Source organism: Mastigoproctus giganteus, chromosome 1, assembly GCF_048544385.1.
Source record: "Mastigoproctus giganteus isolate SK-2022 chromosome 1, ASM4854438v1, whole genome shotgun sequence".
In the NCBI taxonomy this organism is placed as follows: domain Eukaryota; kingdom Metazoa; phylum Arthropoda; class Arachnida; order Uropygi; family Thelyphonidae; genus Mastigoproctus; species Mastigoproctus giganteus.
The window spans coordinates 268,814,339-268,832,052 of NC_143575.1; the positions used below are offsets into that span (position 1 = coordinate 268,814,339).

The following is a 17,714-nucleotide window of genomic DNA, read 5'->3' on the forward strand; positions in this document are numbered from 1 at the left end:
GGCTAATGCTATTAATAGAGTGGAATTGTTCATTGCTGGGCCCATCATTGTTTTCAATATTTATTAATGATACTGATGAAGGCATATAAGGTTTAATGTCTAAGTCTGCACATGATACAAAGGTGAGCGGGGTGTGCTAATGCAACAAGATCTGAAAAATTGGGCAGATTGCCTAAAAGGAGGCAACTGAAATTTAATATATGCAAGGTACTTCATATGGATAGCAGTAATATGAGATTAATTGGTTTCGTGAGAATGAAAGACCTGGTGGTAATTTTGCAGTCAGATATGAATTTTTCTGAGCAGTGCAGACAGGATGCAAGAGTAGCTCATGGGGTTTTGTCAATGATATACAGGACCTTGAATACTGCATACAGGTCTGGAGGCCTCATTTTAAGAATGAAGTAGAGCTGCTGAAATGCATACAGAAAAGAGCGAGATTGGCGAGTGGAACAAAGGGTTGTTCTAGCAAGAAAGGCTTAAATTCTGCAAATTACAGCATCTGGAGACTAGGCACCTGTGAAGTGATCTGACTGAGGTGTATAAGGCTTTGAATGGTTTTAGCAAGCTGAATGCTGAAGGAATTCTTCCTCTTACTCAGATTGTGCACCTGAGGGGCATAAATTTAAGTTGAGGAAAGACAATAGATATGCCGAAATTTATTTTATTTATTTTATTTAATTTTATTATTTTAAATTTATTTTATTTAATTTATTCCAACAACTGATGGAACAAACTTCCATCAGTTGTTGGAATAAATTAAAGAAAGAACTGGAAGGAACTTTTGGAGTGAATGTATGAGTAAAATGGAGAAAAAAAAAAAAAAAAAATATATATATATATATATATATATATATTTTTTTTTTTTTTTTTTGGCTGATGCTGTATAAGCTTGCTTTCTTGCACCATATGCCTCTACTAATGCTAATTAATATATCAACTGTGCAATGACAATAATATATCAAAAGGGCCTAAGGGTAATTGTGCAGTCAGACAGGAAGTTCTCTGAGCAGTGCAGCCAGGCTACTAAGACAGCTCATTTTTGTCAATGATATACAGGAATTTTGTCAGCAGGGATAAGGAGGTAATTATTCCGCTATATAAAGCCACATCTTGAGTACTGCATATAGGTCTGGAAATCTCACTTTAGGAAGGATGTGGATCTGTTGGAACAAGGTGCAGAGAAGAGCAAATTACTGAGGGAAACAAAATGACACTTTCACCAATAAAGACTGGTCCTGTAAATTACCCCACCTGGAAACCAGGCACCTACATGGAATCTAATTTAAGTCTTTAAGGGGGTCTAAATGGATTGAATAAGCTAAATATTCGGGGCATCCTTACTCTAGCTCAGAGAGGGAGGAAACAAACTAAAATTGAGGAAGAAAGGCTGCAGGGTTGATGTGTGGAAATCTGATATTCGTGAGAAGGTAGGTGACTGTCAGAACACAAGACTGTATTTTCAATAACTTTATAGAAGAATTACACAAATTATTGTGTAATTTGTGTAATTACAGTGAAGATAGGATATTGTGAGGATAAGATATTAGAACTAGAAAAGATATGGTGAAGATAGGATATTAGAACTAGAAAAGGAATTAGAAAATGTGAATTGGAATATCATTGGCTTGGCAGAAGCAAGAAGAAATTGATCACATAAGTTTATCAAGTGGAAATCTGCTGTAAACCAATAGAAACAGTGAAAAGAGCAAAGGTGGAGTTGGCTTTTTGGTCCATAAAGATATAAAAAACAACATTTTGGAATTCAAAACTACATAACCAAGGGTGTCAAAGACTACTACTCAGGATTTCTAAGAGGTAAAAACTAAAGGTTATAATGATATATGAACCAACATCGAGCCATGATGATGAAGAGGTTGAAGAAATGTACACCGAAATTGAGACTTCTAGATGAACAGAAAACTCACTACACCATTATTATGGGAGACTTCAATGTTAAGGCTGGAAGGAGACAAAACAGTGCAGAAAGGGGAATTATAGGAAATTTTGGAATTGGTGAAAGAAATGAAAGACTTGTGGAATTTGCAAAATCTCAAGGAATTTCAGTAATGAACACTTTTTTTCAAGAAAAGGGTGAACAGAAAGTGGACAGGGAAGAGCTTCATCCTCACTAACAGAAGATATATCGCGAACAATGTTACAGTCCTGAACAAGGAAAATATTGGAAGTGATCACAGAATGGTAAGATGCACACTTGATATATATGCAAGAAAAGAAAGGAAAAAAAACTGACTCAAATAAATAATACAAAGGTTTCTGAGATAACAGAAGATGAAAAAAAGCAGTATGTACTGGAACTTAAGAACAAGTTTGAACTTCTGAAGACTTTTCAGGACCAAGATATCGACGAGAAATACAATTTTCTGAAAGTGATAAAGCCTGAGAAACCTATAGGTAAATATAAATTCAAAGATGAAAAAATTAGTCAAGAAACACTTGTCATGATGAACCAAAGACAGAAAATGAAGAGCAAGATAAACACTGACAAGAACAAAATTGAGTATACTGAGTTATGCAAACCCATTACAAAGAGACTCTGAGAGGACATAAGAGATTTAACACAAGGAAAACAGAACAAGCATTAAGGGAAAGCAAAGGACTTAAATCAGCGGAGCAATACAGAACATAGTAATACAGAAAGACAAATGATACTGAAACTGAAGAATAGTGATAGGGTACTTATAAACAGCGGAGAAGGAATAATTCAATTAGCAGAAGCCTACTACATAGAATTATATAAGAAGCGAGGAAATGATGCAAGCAGTGGGGAAGATGGACCACAAATTAGCAACACATACAACATACCCGATATTCTCCCCAATGAGGCAGAACATGCATTGAAGAAAATGATGGATCACAAAGTCCCGGGTGAAGGTAAAGATGAAGTTACTGTAGAGTTGTTAAAATTAGGAGGAAGAGACATGACACAGAAACTGGCAAGGCTCTTCACAAAATATATTAGGAAAGCCGTGACGCCTAAGGAGTGGAATAATGGAATCATAATTTTGCTGCATAAGAAAGGAGATAAATCAGAAATTGGAATTTATAGGCCAATTATCTTGTTGTCCCACATCTACAAGTTGTTCACAAGGGTGAACAACTTGTAGATGTGGGACAACTAACAGATTAGAAAGAATACTTGAAGATGATCAACTGAGAGAGCAAGCTGGCTTTAGGACATGATTCTCAACTATGGATCACCTTCATGTAATATTGCAGCTAATAGAGAAAGAAAATGAATATAAAACATCATTATACTTGGCATTTGTGGATTATGAAAACGCAACTGACTCCATACAGCATAAGGCAACACTGGAAAGACAAGTCATAGATACCCCAAAGATTATGATTTTGAAGAAAATATACAAGAACACTACCTCCTTTATTAGACTAGACAAAGACAGTAGAAAATTTAAAATTGAAAAAGGAGTTCAACAAGGAGACACAATATCTCCGAAGTTGTTTACTGTTGCCCTTGAAGCTTTCAGAAGATTGGACTGTTCGCAATGTGAATGGAGAGTACATAAACCATTTACGATTTACAGATGACATTGTGATCATAAGCCAGGATCCCAAAGAATTAGAGGAAAATCTTAATCAGTTATGCAGAGTTAGTAAGGATTTCGGACTAAAGATGAATATGGCTAAAACAAAAGTAATGATGAACAAGTATGCCACAGAAAGGGATATAATCACTGAAGGAGCAGTAATTGAAAAGGTGGAGTCATATACTTATCTGGGGCAAGTCATTAGTTGTAATAATGATAAATGGCTGGAAGTCAAGAGAAGAATACATTTCAGATGGATAGCATTCAGGAAATATAGTCACATACTGAGGAGCAATATCCCAATTTGCCTGATGAAACGTAAAATAATGAATCAATGTTCACTCTCCACCATGACTTATGGGAGTGAAACTTGGGCACTCACCAAAAGAATGGAAGAGAAGCTGAGAACTACACAGCGAAGAATGGAACGAATTATATTGGGGATCAGACTGTTAGATAAGAAGAGAAACACATGAATTAGGCAGCAAACTCAATAAAGGACATTCTTATCAAAACTAAAGAACTGAAATGGTCCTGGGCTGGACACAGTTTGAAGACATGATGGACTAAGAAAATAACAGAATGGTACCCAAGAGGAGCTAAAAGAAAACCCAGAAGACAACAATGGAGATGGACATGAAATTTATGAGTTCATGGGTAGTAAATGGATGGCCACTGCACAAAACAGAAGGAACTGGAAAGTTGCTAGAGAGGCCTTCATCCCGTAGTGGATTGAAAATGGCTGATGATGATGACACAAATTATTAAAGGGGATGAAAAGGAACTGGAAAGTTGTTAGAGAGGCCTTCATCCTGCAGTGGATTGAAAATGGCTGATGATGATGACACAAATTATTAAAGGGGATGGTCATGTGATATGAGAAGTTGTTTTTTTTTTTTTTTTTCAAGAGTTCTCTCAGTGGACATACAAGAACTTTGCTGTGAAAGCGTTTACTTTATTATATAAAGTCATCTCTTTAACAGCAAACTTTTGGAATATTACATGCAGACATGGAAATTTCATTTTAGGAAGGATACAGAGATGAGCAATAAGACTGTTTCTGTATGTGTCTGGAAATCAAGCATCTGGAGTGGACTGATCAAAGTGTTTAAGGCCTTTAAAAAAGGGTACAAGGTTTATTGAGAGGGAATACGTGTAGAATGGATTTAAGAACTCATTCCAACAGTCAGTGAAAGAATGACTGACTGCCGGAATAAATTTCCACTTACTCTTGTGGAGGTTGCCAGTTTATCTAAATTTAAAGAGATACTAGACAAATACTTGAATGAAATGATGAAACGAAGTGAGGGAAAGCAACACTGGTTGCACTAAATTTTATTTGGACCAATTCTACATGAGTTTGTTTCCTTGCATCACTATGTCAATTCACTAACCTCCAGCTACAAACACCACACATTCCTGAAAAGTACTTCATTAACTGGAAGTGATTTTTCCATAGATATAATGATATAAAAGCATGCATGCATTTAAAAAAAAATAAAATTTGATTTCTAAAAATACAAGACAACTGGGAGGATAATTATAAATTTATGTATGACACATCCTTTTTTAAAAATTTGAAACTTTTTGGAAATGAAATTTTAAAATAATATCTTTATTACAATATACAGTAGAGGGCAAATGCATCGGGACCATACTTCCAAATGAGACAATATAAATGAATATTTATATTTATTGAGGATATTAAAAATTCCAAAACGATTTCACAGGAAAGAAAACTTGCTATAGCACAATCAAAAATTAAGGTTCAAATGATCACTGGTAAATTAAGAATGATCTGGAAAAATTATCCTAAAGAATATCAGTATTTCAAGAATCTTTTTTTTTTTACCCAATGATTTTAACAGAATATATGACTAAGTTTATGCTTTGCAAAGACTGAATAAGTCATAAATATAATAATTAAATTACACATTCAAATTTACAATAAAAAAATTATGTAAAGTATACTAGTTTTGCATCGAATGTGAAACAGATATACAGTATATCCATTTTTTACCTATAAGTTATTTTGAATAATTTTCTTCATAGCATATTTATATTAGTATGCATATTACATAAATCTGCGAAGTAGGGTTCTTCCCTGAAAGTTATTTTGGCATGTAAAAATCAACATGCACATGACCATGTATTGCACATCAGCACAATACGTGATAAAGACTATATGAAATAAAATACTGTAAGAATTTTTGTACTATGACCAAAGTAGTCGATATGCCAAAAAATAATAAAAATAATAATGCAGTTCCACAAATTATGCTAATGATATGAGTTACCTGTGCTTTCTTACAGTAAGAAAATAATTTCTTATTACAATTATTATTAAAAAAAAATAAATAAATTTTCTCCTCCAAAAAATAAAAAAATACATAAATTTTATATATATTGTATATTACAGTGCATATATAACAATGCAATTTACATTTATCAAAAAAAAAATGGAATTAATTCATGAGAAAACAAGTCATGGCAGAAGTCATGTGCTAGAAATATCTTTCCTGACATCTCCCTTTAAGCAGGTTATCAAAACAAATGACTGGCAAAGAATCAACAGAAATATTTTTAGCATGCTAGATTGTATGAGGCCTTGGCAACAGTATACAGACCAAAGACTAAAATTTTCATCTTTAATGATCATAAGTTTTCACAATTTTATATTTATAACATTACAACACATTATAACTAACTATACCAAACAAGCAATTTTACAGCTACAATTTTAAAGAATGTAAATACCATATAATTTAAGAGTGATATAATAAAAGAGTAATAAGAGAAATTACATGTACAAAAAGTGAATACTTGTCAAATACTTGTTTTGTTAGTTAACTTGATCAGTGATGTGCAATCAAGTTAACTAACAAAAAATGGAATCATCACTAATCCAGTTAACTAACAAAAGATAATCAGAATGACACACAGTTTGCTAAAGTTTAAACTGTGCTAATTTGCTAAATTTTAAACCACAGCTGGAGACTAACTCTATTAAACAGGAACAGCCTTATGCATGTTTCCTCGTATACGCATAAACATATAAACTTCTTGCTTGATTTTTGATATTTTCAGTAATACAACAAAAAATTCCCTTATTAGTATACAAATGGTAGCAAAGTACAAAGTACTTATCCTCTGTATCAGGCTATCGTGGAGAGAAATGCTGGATTGTTGGGGGGGGGGCAAAAAAATTGTGAAAATTTATTGTAATTTTATTTTTTAGTATCATTTAAAGTGAGTACAGTATATTTTTATAGGCTGCATTATATCAGTTTATACTAATACTTAATTTATGAAATCTGAAAAACATTTAGTGAATAATCTCAAATTCTTTCCAGTTATTTGAACATGATAAAACAAACTTCTATTGATATATTTATAATACAACTCCTCCTTTCTGTTCCAAGGCAATTTAGGAAGCCAAAAACACTCGTCCTTTCACTACTATATTTCTTTTGTTATGCTTTCAAAAATACACAAGCACAAAAAAAGTACTTGAAGCAGAACTAACAAAGTTATTCTCCAACCCTTAGCTCTAGAAATAACCACCCAACTAAACCTACATGCAAAGACAAATGTTCTAAAAACACATGCTTGTGTTACTAATTGCAGCCTTCCTTGTCAGGATGGCGTGTTTACAAAACAAGCTGTATCCGTCAGAGCTTCAGCTACAATAAAAGAAAATACAGTAGTGTTTGGATTTCTGAATACAGATTGCTATACAATCCATTTCTTCTATATTAATTATGAGAAATGGATTGCACACCAGGTTTTTTTAGAAGATTCAAAAAATTACAAGTAATATTCATCATATCAAAAATTTAAAAAACCACTGAAATCCTGTGAATGAATAAGCACAATCTCTTGACAAAAATTGCCACTGTATATGTTGTTCATTAAGCATAATTAAATTATTTCCTAAAAACACACTCCACTATTGACACAAAAATAATCACAGAAATCAATGGATCTGCCTCAGAATTTAACTATTGTTGCATCAAGAACTAATTCACTGGAAATTTGCTAATTGCAATCTTTTTCAAGCATAATTTCCAATCATCATTATATCACTATGCATTAAATTTAAGCTGTTAATTTTATCCTTTAAGTGATTTCTAATCTGAAAGGGTTATGAAAGCTAGTGGAACATGCCAGATAGTGTGCTAACTTAAGGGGCAACTATGTTGAAAAATAAATGGGTTTTCATAACTTTACTCTGGAGACAAAACTGTGTTTCATCATTTCAAGGCTCCATTAAACAAGGTGGTGGTATTGCACCAGCTGAAAAGTTATTTAATGCCTAGAATTGATTTACAATGAAAAGAGGTGAAAAAAAAAAAATCAAGAAAAAATTATAATTTGCAAATAAATATTCATAAATGGCCATGTTAAAAAAAAATATATCCAATATCCATGTTAAAATAAAATATCCATAAATGGCCATGCTAAAAAATATTTGAATTTTGGGATTGTTTTTGATCCAATGCAACTTCTGTATTGCAAGACTGACCTCACATCCTCATATTCAAGGTTTCCATAATTTCACTTAACAAATTACAACTAATTGATATAGCCAAAACTTGTCCATATTACGATGAAGCTGTTTCATCCACATTTAATGAATGAAATGAAACAGATATCAACCTTTGTCCCAAAAGTTAATTACAGTGATAGATTACAGTCTCTGAAAACAATGCACATTTGCAATTAACCACTTTGCTTATTGGAGGTTTGAAGTGGTGACATCCTTGTTTAGTCTCCAGAGAAAAGTTTCCAACATCCCTCTCCTTCAACCCATGCATTAGCATTAGTAGAGGTACATGATGCAAGAAAGCAAGCTTTCAAGCTTTCAGCAACAGCAAAAAAAAAAAAAAAAAAACCCTTCCCATTTCACTGATGCATTCATTCCAAATGTTTGTCTAGTTCTGCCTTGAATTTATTTAAGCTATCAACTTCCACAACAACAGATGGAAGTTTGTTCCACTAATCTTAGAAAACTTCATATCTGACTGCACAATTACCCCAAGATCTCTTTCATTCTCCACTACCCTGAGTGTAACACCACATGGTACATTTCTCTAGGGTTACTGCCCATATGCAGTACCTTGCATTTTTCAATGTTAAACTTCAGTTGGCACTTCTCTGCCCATCTATCCAACTTTTCCAGATCCTGTTGCAGCAGCATACTGTCATTACTATTATTAACAACCCTGCAAACCTTTGTATCATCTGTAAATTTTGACATTAAGCTTGATATACCTTCATCAAATATCACTGATAAAAATACAAAACAACAATGAGCCAAACACCAAACCCTGAGGGACACTAATAACATTAGTCCACGTAGAGCGGTACCCACTGACCACCACTCTGTCTTCTCCCACTCAACCATCCTTTTATCCATTAGCAACTTACACTTAATGCCATACTGCTCCAATTTGCACAGTAATCTTCCATGTGTGACAATATCAAAAGCTTTCCTGAAATCCAAATATATATCAAAATTGTTTTTTTGCATCCAGTTCCTTTCCTCCACATCATAGTATCCAATCAAATTGGTCAGACAAGACTTGCCCTTGACAAACTCACGATGTGTCTGAATTACTGCTGCAGTCATTTATTGCTAAATGATCCTGCAATGCTTCTTTAACCAGTGACTCCATTATTTTCTCTGGAACAGAAGTCAAACTAACAGGTCTGTAATTACTTGTGTCACCCTTTGATCCCCCTTTGTGAATTGGAGATACATTTGCACATCTCCAGTCCATGGGGACATCCCGAGTCCAAGGATGCTCTCATAATTATGGCTAAGGGTTTTCTTACTTCCATTGCTGCCTTCTTTAATATAACTGGGTAGATCCCATCCATAGTATTAAATACTACAGGTTTTGATACCTTTCATGTTTGGGGTTTTTATTAAAAAAAATAAATAAAATAAAGGTAATATTCTAAAATAAAGACAGAGACCAATATATATTAAAAAAAAAAAAAAACGTACTTTATTAAAGATAAGCTAATGACAATTTTAAAAAAATAATAGTATATGATCAAAACACCTTTCTCTCTCCCCAAACAGCTGTGATAATTATCAGAAAGCTAATGATTCAACTGAAAACATGATATAACCTCTCAAAGAAGAAAAAAAAAAAACACTTTGAAAAATTACTTTTCAAAGTTTCATGGTGTGTTTGCCAGGCAGTTTTACTTACTTTAAATTTTTAGCTGATAAATATGGTCTAAGTCAGTATTCACTACTGCACTTCTCTTTAAAAATCAACACAATGATGTTCCCTGACTTGAAAACTGTTTTCCTTAAATGTAAAAAGTAAACAACTATTAGGCCAATGAAAATATTAATTTGTTAAAAATTTTATTCTCCCTCATAATTCTATAGAAATTTTAAACTAATAAAACAATACAAAAATGAACCACAGAAAATAAACTATGCCGCAGGAAACAAATGTTTCAAATATAGTAATAATCATATAGAACAGGAGTGGCCTACTTAATTTGTGATGTGATCTACTTTTTTCCTTCAAAATGTGCCGCAATCTACCATCTCAAAAATTACATTGAACAAGATGCACAAATTGAGGGATGACTGTATATTTAAAATTCGTTGTGATTGACTGAAATTAAATCCGCGATCGACTCGTTGGCCACCCCAATATAGAACAATGAAAAAGTGGAAATTAGACAAACTTTCAAGAAGAATCAGCTTTTTTTTTTTTTTTTTTTTTTTTAAATCAGAAACTTTCTAAACTATGGTTGCGCATCTGAAATAGCTACTCTATTTTGTTTGATCTATAACAGTACTTTGTTAACATTATAGCAAGAGCTAAAAACATCTCACTGAAGTAGGATGTTGTGAAATTAATCAGAACTTTTAATACCAGGGGCTCTAATCTGGTGAGTATGGGCTTGGCACACCCAGGGTCCTGAGTTAGATATCATCATTCTTCTCTTTCCTGGTGATTCCCTTCTACTTATGACTCTTGTTTTCTCTCTCTCTTTTTCTCTCAGGGTAATTAAAAAAAAAAAAAAAAAAAATTTTTTTTTTGGCAGGTGCAGCATAAGCCTCAGGCTTCCTTACACCATATAGCTAATAATAACGCAACAGTCCTGTCAAATTTTAAAAGAAATCAGGCTTACTGTTAAACATGATTCTAAAATAATCATATGATGAAATAAGTCAGTTTTTTCTATTCAGTCTTAATTAACCAGACAGTAGTACACTGAAAGGACAGAATTCATGGAATACCTGGTTCCTGGGCAACGCGATGCTGTCACCCATCTCGCTAGTCGACAAACCTAACGCTTGGCAGGTATATAAGTACACTGCATCACTTCATTCACGTAGACGGTAATTCGATGTCAGTATGGATAAATGTCGTGAGTTAACAGACTTTGAAAGAGGGATGATAGTGGGTGCCCGACACACGGGTCACTATAGCCGAGGTGGTACAGAAATTGCACTATCCCCATTCAACAGTATCAGAAATATGCCATTTCCAGAATAACATCACATTGTGGACAGTGCTCTCAGTGGATGAACGTGGCTGTCGACGTCTGAAATGTGAAATGTGTTTGAAATGTGAAACGAGAAATGTGCCACAAACATCTCCACCAAGCCCATCAGCCACAATAGGTTATGGGAGCCACTGACCATAACACATGTTGAGACCTCTGGTACGTCTAGGCGCATCTCTGAATAGTCCTGGTTACATGACACAGGATTCTACACCTTTAGCATTAGTAGAGGCATATGATTCAAGAAAGCAAGCTTATTCAGCATCAGCCAAAAAAAAAAAAAAAAAAAAACACACACACACACACACCACTCCCATGTCACCCCTCCGCTCGTTCGAAATACCTGTCCAGTTGAGCCTTAAATTTGTTTAGGCTATCAACTTCAACAAGTGACGGAAGTCAGTTCCACCAACCAACCAACCACCCGCTGGCCAAAGGCAAATTTCCGCACATCTATCCGACATCCGTCCTTCCTCAATTTGAATTTATGCCCTCTGAGGTGATTATTTTGAGCAAGATGAAGAATCCCATTGGCATTGAGCATGCTCAAACCATTCAAAGCCTTATACACCTCTATCAGATCACCTCGCCGGTGCCTAGTCTCCAGACTCTGTAATTTGCAAAACTTAAGCCTTTCTTCGTAAGAGCAACCCTTTGTTCCATTCACTAATCTTGTTGCCCTTCTCTGTACCCATTCCAGCAGCTCTACATCCTTCTTGAAATGAGGCCTCCAGACCTGTATACAGTACTCAAGATGTGGCCTAACCATTGCCTTATACAAGGGAATAATCACCTCCTTATCCCTGCTAGAAAAATTCCTGTATATCATTGACAAGACACCATGAGCTACTCTTGCTTTATTGATTGTTGATTGATTTAGTAGTTGTTGGTGCATCGGCTTCTGTGGCCATATTGCACCTCCCAAGGTTTTTGCAGTACTTTGATCCAAGCCCGAGACGGGAATCGAACCCGCGACCTTTGGGTTGCCAGGTAGGTACTTTACCCACTCGGCCAGCCCGGTCGGCACTCTTGCAGCTCGTCTGCACTGCTCAGAGAACTTCATATCTGCCTGCACAATTACCCCCAGGTCCTTTTCATTCTCCACCACTGTCAGTGTAGTACCGCAGAGTTGATATGTTGCTCTGGGGTTACTGTTTCCCATATGTAGTACTTTACATTTGTCAATGTTAAACCTCATTTGCCACCTCTCAGCCCATCTGTTCAACCTTTCCAGATCCTGTTGCAGCAGCATAGCGTCAGTAGTGTCCTTAACAACCCTGCCAACCTTTGTATCATCTGCAAACTTGGACATTAAACTTGATATCCCATCATCAATATCATTCATAAACACCGAAAACAACAAAGGACCCAACACTGAACCAAGAGGAACTCCACTAATAACATTAGTCCAAGTTGAGCAGTGTCCATTGATTACCACTCTGCCTTCTGCCACTCAACCATCCCCTTATCCATAGCAGCAATTTGCCTCCAATGCCACACTGCTCCAATTTGTGCAGCAGTCTTCCATGTGCAACAGTATCAAAAGCCTTTCTAAGATCCAAATAGATAATATCAAAGTTATTCCCTGCATCCAGTTCTTTTGTGACTACATCATAGTATCCAATCAAATTGGTCAGGCAAGACTTTCCCTTAACAAAACCATGCTACGTCTGAGCTATAACTGAATTCTTGTCTAGATGATCCTGCAGTGCTTCTTTAACCAGTGCCTCCATTAATTTACCTGGAACAGAAGTTAAACTAACAGGTCTATAATTACTTGTGTCAGCCTTTGATCCTCCTTTGTGAATTGGGGTTACACTTGCACATCTACAGTCTATGGGTACCTCCCCTGAGTCCAAAGAAGCTCTCATAATTATGGCTAGGGGTTTGCTTACTTCCTTTGCTGTCTCCTTTAATATAACTGGATAGATCCCATCCACCCCAGGTGCTTTTTTTATGTTTATCCTCAACAATCTCTCCTCCACTTTCCTCTCAGTTATTACAAAATCATCCAGCTCACTGCCAATGTTTACTTTACCTAAATCATTCTCCTTCCTGTATAACTCCTTGTGCGTGAATGTAGATGCAAAATACTCGTTTAGATTGTTAGCCACCTGAGCAGGATCCTCAACTGTCGAACCATCAATATCCAGTGGACCAATCTGATTCATCCCTTTCCTTCTTGAGTTTAAATAGGTAAAGAACTCTTTTCTGTTTTTCTTTGCATCCTTTGCCAAGGATTTTTCGTAGTCTGCCTTTGCCTGCCTAATCTCCTTTGTGACTTGGTTACAGGCCAACTTATATCTATCATAGGCTTCAATGTCACCCATTAATTTGTATGTATCCCATGCATTTTTCTTCTCTGCCACATGTCTCATTAGTTCATCTGACAACCATTTAGGCCTAAACCTTGAACAATATTTCTTAGTTGGTAGGTAAAACCTGGTAGCCTCCAAGATTAGTTCCTTGAATGCTTCCCATTTTGAGTTTGCTGTTGGTAACATCATCAGTTGGTCCCACTGTATAGAATTTAAATACTGTCTCAGACCATCATAGTCACCTTTACCTCTGATGGTAGTTACCTCCTTGAGTAAATCCCACTTCAACACACTGTGATCACTGCCACCTAGTGGTTCATTTATCTGCAGATTCTTAATGCATGAAGAATCACTACTGAATCAGATCAAGAGTATTGCTCCCTCTTGTTGCCTCACGAACATGCTGATGTAGAAAGCAATCATCCAATAAATCCACAAAAGCCTTGCTAGTGTGCGAGTGACCAATCCACAAATTCCAGTCAATATCTGGGAAATTAAAATCCCCCATTATAAGACTCTCTGATTTACTGGCCCACTATTTCCCTGTACAATATCTTATTATACTCATCAGAGTCATTAGGCCTATAGCACACTCCTACTCTCAATTTTGATTTCCCTATGCTTATGTCACACCAAACTGACTCGACACTGCCCTGTCCATCGATGTCGACTGGCTTCACCTCCTTGGACTTTGTGTTTCTTAACTAATAGCATAACCCCTCCTCCCCTCCTGTCCTGTCTATCCTTTCTATACACATTGTATTCCCCAAATTCCAGTTCCGCATTCCTTATATCTGTGTGACACCACGTCTCTGATATCCCAACAATATCTGCCTTTGATGTTTTGAGCAATACCTCAAATTCATCAAATTTATTTACCAAACTCCTAGCATTGGTGTACACACAGGTATACATGCACCTGTTTCTATTCTTAGCTACCCTAACACAACCCATGTGTTTACTTGTACCGCAATGACTCCCAGCATTCTCTGAAATATCCTGCATCTTGTTTTTCAGGCTTCTGCTCATTTCAATAGAAGCAGTGCAAGAATCACTTCCACCTCTGCCAGTGGCTACTGTTAATCTATTAGTCCTTGTACCCCCCCCCCCCAACTAGCAGTTTTCCGGTTTTCCTTAACTGGGTGAAAGACCATAGAGGCTAGACCTTGGATAATTGGAGACGGGTATCCTGGTTCGATGAGTCCCGTTTCCAGTTATTTCGAGCGGATGGGATGGTGCAAATCTGGTGGAAACTGCACAATGCTATGCACCAGTCTTGCCAACAAAGAACTGTTCAGGCAGGTGGACATCAGTACTGGTCTGGGGCAGGTTAACTTGCACATGTTGGGACCTCTGGTATGTCTAGACATATTTCAAATAATCCATCCTATGGTGAGGAACAGCAAATTCAAAATAGGTTGTATTTCAAATAATCCAGTATCGAATTAATGAGGAACAAATGCAATAGGACTTTCGTTGATGTTCCGAACTTATTTACTCTCAGAGGTTAGTTATATACATATTAAGAATAATCTTAAATTATAGGTGAAAACTTCATAACTTTGAGTAGGACTGTTAATCTCTCAACACTCAATCGCGAATGATTATAATATGAACTTACCCCCCTTGTATTGTCAAAAATGAATCAAGTTAAAATAACTATTAATTAAAATAGGCATGCCTTCAACTCTCATATCATGTCAAGGGAATCGGAAAGAATCATGGAAAGACGGCGGCCACCAACCTCCAAAAACCAACCAACACCACAAGCCATCATGAGAATTGATTGTTCCACAACCCATGAGTAAGCTCCATGCTATCTTGAAATATAGGACATATGTAGTTCCTACCATGGAAGCTCACAATATTTCTTGTGGTGGTTGCAATTCTACTTATATTGGCTCAACCCAAAATTTACTTTCGGTAAGGATACAGCAGCATTTGGCATCAGTTAGAGCAGGTAGGACGGGTGCGTTTGAGCTTGCGTTTCATGCAATCACTGATGAACATGTTTCTTTTTAACGAATTCAAGGTCCTTAATAAAAACAGCATGAATATTTTAAATTATTAATTGCCGAAACATTAGCAATGAGATTAAATGTTAATTCTATTAATATACGCAGACCTTATAATATTTCGGACTCATGGCCGCTTACGAGCATGCATGAATAGCAATTCATACATTGGTTTATATAAATAATCTCGTGTCAGATGTCGTTAATTTGATATAAAACAGGGGGGATATCATTCGCAAATCACTTTTGTACTTCTTGTGAATGGCACCTCCATAGCCGGGTGGGCAGGAGCAGCAGTGCATAGCACACGCTTCTTGATTAGACCGGGGTTCGAGCCCGTGACCAACAAATACGGAGGATGCGGAAAGGTCAAGGAATGACCACCGCATATCCCGGAGCAATATGGCCTTAGTTGCTAATGTTCCTAAAAACCAAATAACTAACTTCTTGTGAACACAGCAACAAACCGAATAAGGTGGTCTCTTAAAAGAAGTTAAATAACGATTTTAAAGTTTAACTTATGTGTGAATTTATTTATTTGTGTCGTTGTTTTTAGAATTTTGCGACAATTGTTTTTCAATTCTCATGATGGCTTGTGGTGTTGGTTGGTGGCCGCCGTCTTTCCATGATTCTTTCCGATTCCCTTGACGTGTTATGAGAGTTGAAGGCATGCTTATTTTAATTAATAGTTATTTTAACTTGATTCATTTATGACAATACATGGGGGGGGTTAAGTTCATATTATAATCATTCGCGATTGAGTGTTGAGAGATTAACAGTCCTACTCAAAGGTAGGAGGTTTTCACCTATAATTTAAGATTATTATAATGACTAAGGCGCATTTAGGGCTAGAGCCTCAAGCTGCGAACAAATTTGTACTATGTATATAAAGTGCTTAGCATCATAATACACAGTCATTTCTGAATAAACAGAAAATTTTTAAGGTGGCATCGTTTTAGGTTATATCTCATATTGTGAATACCTTCACGAGTTGCCATGATATTGCACTACTTCGAATAAGTAACGCTTCACCTAAGGAGAAGACTAATGTTACTTATTCTCAGATAGGTACCACCACCCAGACAGCACCGTTTCAGGGCTATTTGGCCCTTCTTCAGTGAGTGGGTAGGTACCCAAGTGATGCAATGATGGCAAAAACAGTTATGAAGTACATAACTGTTTTTGCCAAAAACAGTTATCATACACCATCAGGCATCTCTCATATTGTGGAGTTATACTTCATAACTGTTTTTGCCATCATTGCATCACTTGGGTACCTACCCACTAACTGAAGAAGGGCCAAATAGCCCTGAAACGGTGCTGTCTGGGTGGTGGTGGTGGTGGTGGTACCTATCTGAAAATAAGTAACATTAGTCTTCTCCTTAGGTGAAGCGTTACTTATTCGAAGTAGTGCAATATCATGGCAACTCGTTGTGAAGGTATTCACAATATGAGATATAACCTAAAACGATGCCACCTTAAAAATTTTCTGTTTATTCAGAAATGGCTGTGTATTATGATGCTAAGCATTTTATATACATAGATTATTATAATGATAATAGGACTTATTGGGCTTCGTAGTCCCTTTTTGATTTGAATTACATAATAGGGATGAACTCTTTCTCATACAGCAGACATAAGGGACATAAATTGAAAAGGATTAGCTGCAGGATAAAGTGTGAAAATTTGCTTTCAGTAAGATTGTAATTGATTGTTGGAATACTTCCATCTGGTGTTTTGCCAACATCTGATGTAAATATTTTTTCTTTGTGTTATTATTTTACCATCAGTGAATGAAATGGGTCAAACATCTTAAGTGATAAATGCACTGTTACTGTAGTTTTTTTTAACGATGCTGTACTTTAAAAATATTAAAATCTTTGCTGTTTAATCTTTCGTGACTTAATGCCTCACTGTGTGACTGCCCTTATCCCAGCAAAAAGTGGGCCTACCCGTTACTAGGTAGGTATCCCATGATTTCTGTCCACTCAGTGTATTTACCCTGTTTCGTAACACAAGTGATATATATATAGCCTGACACGCCCCAGATTTTCACTTCAAAATTTGAAAAAAAAAAAAAAAAAACATTGTCTGAATCGTGCCTGGGGTATACAAATTCTGAATTTTTTTTTTTTTTATACCAGTAGTGCTTATTAATTTTATCTTAGTCTTTTGGTTAATTTTATGGCAAAGGTAAAGAAAGCCAACATGAGAACCACAGAAAACTTACCGGGCAACATTTCCCACTACCGCAATTTCTCCTTGCA

The 17,714-nt window shown here is 35.9% G+C and overlaps 1 protein-coding gene across 1 annotated transcript in view; it reads right to left on the reverse strand.

Annotated features, from left to right (window-relative positions):
* The window catches only part of LOC150091961 (pleckstrin homology domain-containing family B member 2-like), a 183,800-nt gene that overhangs the window by 132,340 nt on the left and 33,746 nt on the right, over positions 1-17,714 (reverse strand). Inside the window, exon 2 of the mRNA XM_090377547.1 lies at positions 9,794-9,895. The gene's annotated coding sequence lies outside the window, so the exon portion shown is untranslated. The remainder of the gene's footprint in view (positions 1-9,793; positions 9,896-17,714) is intronic.